The sequence below is a fragment of the Amborella trichopoda genome, chromosome 5 (genome assembly GCF_054954075.1).
Source record: "Amborella trichopoda isolate Santa Cruz 75 chromosome 5, AtrichopodaSantaCruz75HAP2 v2.0, whole genome shotgun sequence".
NCBI lineage: Eukaryota > Viridiplantae > Streptophyta > Magnoliopsida > Amborellales > Amborellaceae > Amborella > Amborella trichopoda.
The window spans coordinates 20886896-20895225 of record NC_142340.1 but is presented as its reverse complement, the minus strand read 5'-3'; the positions used below and the strand labels follow the sequence as shown (position 1 = coordinate 20895225).

Below are 8330 nucleotides of genomic sequence, written 5' to 3'. Positions count from 1 at the left end.
TTGTTCTTGAATGTTTTGATCTAGACTTTCAATGTCAAGTAGAGCCTCAGCCATACATCAAAATTGTTCTCCTTCTTCCAATCAATTAATTTGCGCTTGATATTCAACAATTTATTATGAGCTGAAAGTCAACAGATCCTTCAACTACACAATTAGTCCATGCCCTTTTAATTAGATCTGATACCCCTTCCACCTCCAACCATTCCAGATTCAAACGAAAAGGCTTAAGACCCCCAGTATTCACCGAAGTCATCAACAAAATTGGTTGATGGTTAGAACTCAATCGTGGCAGCATTCTAACCGAGGCTAAAGAAAATTCCTCTAACCATTCCAATGAAATCAGAAACCGATAAATCTTAGAAATAGCTGGCCTGATCAAACTATTATTGGACCAAGTAAATTTTGATCCAATATAAGTAGATCCATAAGAGCATTGTGTTCAATGAAACCATTGAACAACCTCATTGAAGTATTAATAGGAGTATTAGCCAGACACTCCTCGGGCCATCTTTTAAGGTTGAAGTCATCCCTCAGTACCACAAGAAAATTAAAGGAATGGATAGCAAAATTCAATAAAAAATAAAGCTTTCCTTAAGCATAGGGCCCGTAAGTCCATAAACATTATCAAATCCCAAGAGAAATCTGGTCTAGGACCATGGAAACCCAAAAGCAGACTACTAGCTTTAATAATAACTTCAAAGTTTTGTAAAGTTAAAGGATCCCACAGCACCCAAATTCCATCGGATGCACCCACTGCATCGATCCCACAAAAAGAAACAGCCCCTGGACCCCACACTTCCCTAGCCCCAGACAAAGTTGGGTGTGGAAGTTTTGTTTACTACAATAGTAAAACAGAAGTTTTAAATTTTGAAACCAAAAATAAAACATGTTTTCTTCTTCGTGAGTCACCAAAAAATATGAGTTTGTTTTTAGCTCTAAAAATTTTAAGATAATCTAAAAATTTTAGGTAATTTCTCTATCTAAAATTTGATATAGTTCATCTCTCTCTTAAATTTAAGATGATTTCTCTAACAAAAATTTAACGATTCTTTCTCACTATAGGACATAAAATTTGATATACTTTCTCTTTCTAATAATTTAAAGTTAGTTTCTCTCTTCAAAATATTTTAGATCGTTTCTCTCTAAAAATTTTGAGATATTTTCGCTCTAAAAATTTTTACGTACTTGTTCTCTCCGAAACTTAAAATTTGACATAGTTTCTCTCTCCAAAATTTTACGATATTTCTCTCTTTAAAACTTAAAAATTGACATAGTTTCTCTCCCTAAAAATTTTCATGTACTTTCTCTCTTTAAAACTTAAAAGTTGAGATAGTTGATTTCTCTAAAAAAAACTAAGATAGTTTCTCTCTCTAAGACAAAATTTGAGAAAGTTTTTCTCATTAAATATTTTGAAATAGTTTCTGTCCCTAAAAATTTTTAGTTACTTTCTTTCTCTAGAATTTAAAATTTGAGATAATTTCTCTCTAAAAATTTGGAGAGAGTCTCTCTCAGTAAAACTTAAAATTTGAGATGGTTTGTCTCTCTAAAATTTTTGAGATAGTTTATCTACGCAAAAGTTTTTAGGTACTTTCTCTCTCTAAAACTTAAAATTTGAGATAGTTTATCTCTTTAAAGATTTTGAGGTAGTTTCTCACTTGGAAAATTTAGAGATAGATTCTCTGTCTAACAATTTTAGGTACTTTCTCTCTCCAAAACTTAAAATTTAATATAGTTTTTCTCTTTGCAAATTTTCAAGTACTTTCACTTTATAAAACTTAGAATTTTACATAGTTTCTCTCATTGAATTTTCAGGTACTTTCTCTTTGTAAAACTTAAAATTTCATAGAGTTTCTCTCTCTAAAAGCATGTAAATTTTTTTAGAGTCTCTCTCACTAAAACTTAAAATTAGAGATAGTTTCTGTCTTAAAATTTTTAGATAGTTTCTCTTCCTAAAATTTTTTAGTTATTTTCTCTATCTTAAATTTAAAGTTTGAGATAGTTTCTCTCTTTAACTATCCCATCTCAAAAGAAGGAACTTCTTTCCATCCCCAAATGACCCCCGTAAGAAGTTTCTCATCATTTTCTTCGGAACTTTAATCACACTCACTGGCATTTTAAGAAGAGACATCTAATAGACTGGTATATTTGCCAGACAGGAGCGTAACAAAGTTACCTTACCCCCAAGGGACAAATATTTGGGCTTCCAAAGATCCAATTTAAATTGGCCACATTGAATCACACTATCCCAAACATAGCTTGGGAACCTCCTGTCGGAAATTGGCTGACCCAAATAAGTTAAGGGGAATGAGTCAACTTTACAACCAAGAGTCGTGGCCAGTTCCAAGGACCACTCCCTATTACAATTGTTCCCCAACAGAGAAGTCTTGGAGAAATTTACCTTCAGGCCAACCGCCAGCTCACAATAGTTTAAAAATCTGCCAATATTAACAATATTTTCCTTCCTAGCCTCTACAAAAATCAAGGTATCATCAACGTATTGGAGATGAGAGACACTAGGGCCACCCAAGCTAACAGAAATCCCTGAGAAATGCCCCCTATTCACCACATTAGACAACATAAGGCTAAAGCGCTCAGCGTAGATAGTGAATAGAAAAGGCGACAAAAGATCCCCCTAGCGAAGACCTCTAGATGCTTTAAAAAACCCTTTGGGATGCTCCTCAATATGAATAAAAAAATAAGCTAAGAAGAGGCAACCATAAATCCAATTCCTCCAAGTGGCCCCAAACCCCATCTTTTTCATAATCTTTAACATCATACTTCATTCCACTCTGTCATAGGCCTTTTCCATATCCAATTGAATCACAACTCCTGGTTCTCCATTCGCAATATGAGAGTGGATACATTCCTTAATAATTAACACACTATCAGTAATAAGCCTGTTTTGGATAAAGGCTGCCTAGGGACCAAAAATGACCGTATGCAACACTCGCTTTAGCTTGATAGTTAGCATCTTAGCAATAATCTTGTATAAGCTTATAAGCAGGTTAATAGGCTTAATATCTGTATGCTCCGCAATAGCAGATTTCTTAGGGATCAGAGCAATATAAGTGGAGTTAATCCCATTAAACAACTCTTCCCTCAAAAGAAAACTGTGAACCAGCCCTAACAGTTCCCCTGATAACATTTGCCAAAACCTCTGAAAGAAACACATAGGGAAGCCATCCGGCCCAGGTGCCTTATTCCCCGCTAAAGAGAAAACTGCATCCTTAAGTTCTTCCATAGACACCACCATCTCGAGACTAGCCACCATCTCTACTAAGAGTATCTTTAAAGGAATACGGTCCATCGAGGGATTAAAACGGACTTCTAAAGTGAAAGCATTACATAAATGATCAATAATGGCTTGATCCCGGCCATCATCATCATCCTGGTCAATCCCAAAAATGGATAAGCCAGAAATATCGTTCTACCTCCTACAAGCATTGGCTATAGAATGAAAGAATTTAGTATTGAGATCCCCTTCTTTCAGCCACTTGACAGAGGATATTTTTCTCCAATATACTTCCTCAAATCTACGAAGATCATGCAGGGAATTAACCTTCTCAGCCTTAGCACAAAGGCTAAGCTCACAAAAAGTACCCTCTCTCTGCATAGCCTGATCAAAACCCTAAATTTCTTCCAACAACCTATCAATCTTAGCACTTAAGTTGAACTAATTATCTCTCTTTGATTCTATCAACTTATGCTTCACATTCAGTAACTTTTTCTAAAACTGAAAATCAGGGGAGCTAAAGGTGATAGTATTAGCCCAAGTAGCTCTAACAAGGTCCCCTACCCCCGGCTCATTCAACCAAGCAATCTCCATCCGAAATGGTTTGGGACCAACAATAAGCTTGCAGGAATTTAGTAACAGAGGTATATGTTCAGAGGACAACCTAGGCAGAGTTTTCACAGAGGTCAAAAGGAATGCTTCCAAAAACTCATTGAAGACCATAAACCGGCCAATGTTTGTCATAATAAGGTTGTCAGAGCTATTATTGGTCCACGTAAAAGAGACGCCTAGCAAAGGTAAATAAACCTCCTCAAGCCACCGAATCCAATTAAAGTCTTGCCCCACACAAACAGGCAGATTAACCGTAGACAGACTATTGAATAAGTCAAAGAGAAAACTTGCTTTAAGGGTGACATTGCTAGGACCAAAAACATTCCAAAGGCCCCACGAAAATTTTGGAGAAGGACCATTAAACAACACAGAGAGAAATCGACATATCGTGACCCTTTCTTCGAGAATTTTTAGTGTTAGTGTGCAATCATTGGGTTTTGATTAGCAAAATAATGACAAGTCCCTGGATCGTGTTTACCATATTCAAGTTGAAGCAAGTTGCAGGACTAACAGATAATTCCTCTTAGCTTATTTTGAAACTCGGGGGCGAGTTTTCTCCAACCAGAGGAGAATGATGCCGATCAAGATATGATTAAATTAATATTTTTATTTTCTTGTTTATTTTATTTTCAAGTCAACTTCGATTTTTTTATTTGGTTAATTTTTAGGATTTATATTTATTTTAGAGTTAGAGTTAAGTTTAGTTAATTTTGAAAATGAAAACGTTCATATAAGGTTGCAACCTTAAAATGTAGAATTACATATGCACCTCAAAAATGTATCGGAAATGGTTGGTTTAACGTTGAAAAAGCTCTAATTGATCATCTCGACACCGAGATGCATGAATATGAAAAAAAAAAAAAAAAGGATTTTGAATCCCATAAATAGTGCATCCTACACCACATTATCTAGATCCTCCATTTTCAAGATTTTCATATATTTATGGATTTTAACCATTTTTTTAGTTTAAAATTTTATATTTAGATATGAAAATAGATTTTGAGATAATCATAGGAATTTTCTATTTCAAAAATACAAAGTGTCAAATTTAGAGGTGCACCTTAACTGGATTGTTTAAGGTTCCAACATTACAAAAACCACATCCTTTTGAAAATGCTCATTTTTAGAAAACGTGTAGAGTAGATAATTATGTTGTTTTTTTTGGTAGGTTTCTTTTAGATAGAAGAAGTTTCTCTTAGAAAAATGGGTGGAATAGAACGTTGGAGAAGGGAAACTTATCCTTTATTACCTTTTGATTTTAGGAAGAGCCTTGCTTGTAATGTTTTCTATACATGCATTTCCTTTAGTTATCCAAAGGGTTTATCTTTAGAAAGAAAAACCTCTGTAAAAGGAGTAGGGACATGTAATGTTTTCTATACATGCATTTCCTTTAGTTATCCAAAGGGTTTATCTTTAGAAAGAAAAACCTCTGTAAAAGGAGTAGGGACATTTCGTGATCTTCGCATACCATGCATGTGGGTTCTTGTTGACACCTTTTTCTCAGATGAGGGAATTCCACAAAACCAAAATTCCAGAAACCATGGGACCCTGACCTACAATCTTCCCAAGCATGTCCCAAAACTAACACCTAGATTTCGCCCCATAAAGGTCCCCAATTCTTAGCCTAAGCACACTAAGTGCTACATGAACCTAATAGGTCCGAACGCATCACTCCCCGTACTCTATTACATTCTATAGAACACCCTAAAGATCCCACATAAGCTCCATCATTAACTAAACCGTGGCAAGTTAACCTTAAACACACTCAACCAACACCTAAACTTAGTTGGACCCTTGTTGGGAACCCATAAACCCTTGAAATCAACCAAGCCTAAACTCACTCAACGACCAAGATGGAAATACCAAAGTTATTAGGACTTGTTTTTATTAAGTCAAAATTGGTGGGACTAATATTGGAAAGTGAGTATTTGCATGTATTCAAATAGTGGTAATTGGACATGTAGCATTAGGAAGCTATAGTAGGTTTTAAAAGCACTGGTCATGGATATCACCTGTTAAGTAGTTAGTGTAGTTGCATGTTATGGTCAATAGTTACTGCAATTGTATCTATGTATCCATATAGTATCGTGAGTACAACATCTTGAATAAATAGACGATAGTTATCTCTCCTAAGAACTAGTTCAGAGTTTTTCTTTAAGGACGATCTCATCGTCGAAACCTTTTGCACTTTTCTTTCTTGTTTCCTAGTCTGTTTGCGATGCTTGATTAAATACAGAGATGGTTGAGTAGTTAGTGATCCTTTTATGTCCCATGCTCTCGGCTTATGTAACCAATGCAGAGAGTAAGGCTGACAATGGGCAAGGCCAGGCCTAGCTCGGCCTTATATCCTTAAGGGCCAGACCTGGCCCTTAAAAGAAAGTAAAGCAAAAACGATGAAAAATTAAAGGCCGGGCCAGGTCTCTAGGGCACGAGCAACACAGAAAAGCACAGGTAAATGCGTGGCAGGTAGGAAAATTGCATGAAAGAGGTCTGTCTCTGCTTTCACCCTGCACCCACTTAACCCTCTGCACAAAATATATATATATATATATATATATATATATATATATATATATATATTCTTTGTCGCCGTTTCTTCCGTCTCCAACGGCAGGCATGGCACCTCTCTCTCTCCCTCTCTCTCCCGCTCCATGGCTTCTCTCCAATCATGGTCTCTCTCCACCAAGTTGATGACTCCGCCGAACAGATTTCCATGGTCTCTGTCCCCCAAGAAGGCAGCTTCCCTGAACAGGAGTCTTTTATGGGCATGAAAGCTCTCTTTATTCTTGCTGGAATTTTGGAATCCCAACAGTAACTAATGCCGGAGAAGGGCAGATGGGGATGAAAATGGTTGCTCAGGAAAGATGGTCGAGAGAGAGAGATGGAGGGAGAAAAGGGGGTCCTAGCAGGGCGGGAGTGAGAACGGGTTTAGAGAGAGTGAGGGAGAGTTTTTAATGATTATTTAGATTTTTGTTTTTCTCCCCATATTGTACATACAACTCTGGGGTAATCGGCTAGAGTCCAAGGACTCTGGCCGAGTCAAGATACACTGGTAAATGCGGGTTTCAGCAGGGTTGGGCTTTGAATACTTTAGAAATGTAATAAGAACCAAGAACAATATGTGGGAAGTTATGTAAGCCACACTTTACATTGTTATTATTCCAATTTCCAATCATATAGGTAGCATGAGTAATTTTTACACAGGTAGCATGAGTTATTCTGATTGCATTCTCTGATCATGGGGACTTAAACATAAACCCAAACGATGTGGGTATCAGGTAAAAAACGGCAAGCATCGTGTTGATCCGCTTCTTCGCCTGTGGGGATGGCTTGAAACCAGATTGATTCTAGTGCCCAATTCTTAGTGTCGGCTTGGCAACTCACAATTGTTTCTACCGTGCTCCCTTCTTCCCCTTTGAAGTATATTCTTCCTTCTCCGATATAGTGGCAATAGCAGACAGCACGAGGACAAGGCATGTATGGCACACTGTGGAGCATGGCTTAACAGGCATCCTCTGCAATTTTGTTGCAGTGTAGCTTGGAGCATAGAATCCTTGTTAATTTTAGTGCGGAGCATCATAATGTTATGGTCCTGAGCAGCAGAGGGGGTACCATACTCTAACATGGCCTTTAAAGAAGTTAGGCATTTCTCCCCTGCTTCCAACGATTCACACCCGCTTGTACAGCCTCACTAGAAGAGGGAGGAAACAAGAAGCGCTGTAAGATGCATGGGAGCTCAACATACGAGAAAGTTATGGCATCTTCATCCTCGCGATAAAGGAAATGAGAGGCACAACTGAATTCCGTCATGCGAAAGTAGAGAAATTCGTTCATTCCTACTTTAAGATCCTTTTCTAGAAAAAGGTTGGTTTCCCTTGGATCATGATTCTCTTTAAAGAAGTCAAAGTACAAGAAGCGGGGGTCTTGATTGCTTGAACCCATTCACAACAGTCCTCACAGCACGGGGTGAAAGCGGCCATAAATAACATCAAGCATTAGAGTGTTAAGAAACGCCTGGGCCCAGTGCCTCTCTACTGTCGCCGCAACATGGTAATGGCTAGACGATGCCTGCATGCAGCATTTAAAAAAGCGAGTGAAGATAAGTTCTCCCTCCGGGGAAAGAACTTTCCATATTTCAAGGATTAATATCAGTTTTCTTTTTTCTTTTTTCTTTTTTTAGATGGATTAATACTTGTTGAAATGGGAAATACATTTTATATATATAAAGTGTACGGTATAGCACAGACAGAGGTCTTGCCCACTCAAAAGCTCACCATTTTTCTGCTAAGTCGAGGGCTAGTAATCAGTGAAACTAAATAATTAATGAGAGAAATATTTAGACATAAATGTTTTTCAAATATCTTGGGGCACTTTTGGTAAGCGTGAAAGTACTTTTATATAAAAAACTTCCTCCGTATGATTTAGGTATGGGAGTTCTTTCACATCATTTGCTCTCGGTATATTTTTAACATTAATTGGCGGCCAA

At 37.2% G+C, this 8330-nt stretch overlaps 1 long non-coding RNA gene across 1 annotated transcript; it reads left to right on the top strand.

Annotated features, from left to right (window-relative positions):
• Nucleotides 1–5982: 5982 nt before the first annotated feature.
• Nucleotides 5983–8065, top strand: LOC148782014 (uncharacterized). Its single transcript, XR_016055243.1, has 2 exons — nucleotides 5983–6295; nucleotides 7123–8065. It is a non-coding gene; the product is annotated as an uncharacterized LOC148782014 (long non-coding RNA).
• The last annotated feature ends 265 nt before the right edge of the window (nucleotides 8066–8330 follow it).